Below are 554 nucleotides of genomic sequence, written 5' to 3' on the forward strand. Positions count from 1 at the left end.
CACTGGAAGGGGTTGCCCAGAGAGGTAGTGGAGGCCCCATCCCTGGAAACATTCGAGACCAGGTTGGACGGGGCTCTGAGCAGCCTGACCTAGTTAGCGATGTCTCTGCTCACTGCAGGGGGGTTGGACTAGATGACCTCTAGGGGTCACTTCCAACCCAAAACATTCTATGATTCTAAAACCCAACTGGTTCAAAAGCACATGGAAGCAAGTAACAGGTCCACTGGCACCAGACTGCCCTTGACCATGTACCTTCCTACCTTTTAAAACCTGACAGTACTCCTGTATTGTGCAGTTTTGGTCTCTGCTCAGCAGTATTCCAGAGAAAAGCATCAGTCTTTGTTCCACAGTTTCAGTCCTGTCTCTGGCAGAAAAGCTCCCCTGCCTTGGCTCCATATTATAATGGTCAGCAGATGTGGAAACAGCCTGCATATCTTCCAGGATACCATTGTTAGGAGCACACTGTATATACTGTGGAACATCTGATTCTTCCACTGGTGATTGCTTAATAGTGAAGTGGATTTACATGGGAGCCCAGCCACAAATTCCTTTAT

At 48.2% G+C, this 554-nt stretch overlaps 1 protein-coding gene across 1 annotated transcript in view; it reads right to left on the bottom strand.

Moving 5' to 3' along the window:
- Positions 1–554, bottom strand: part of LOC104124785 (myosin-1B-like) — an 83,793-nt gene that overhangs the window by 17,759 nt on the left and 65,480 nt on the right.

The sequence above is a fragment of the Egretta garzetta genome, unplaced genomic scaffold (assembly GCF_000687185.1).
Source record: "Egretta garzetta isolate BGI_Z169 unplaced genomic scaffold, ASM68718v1 scaffold644, whole genome shotgun sequence".
Classification (NCBI taxonomy): Eukaryota; Metazoa; Chordata; class Aves; order Pelecaniformes; family Ardeidae; genus Egretta; species Egretta garzetta.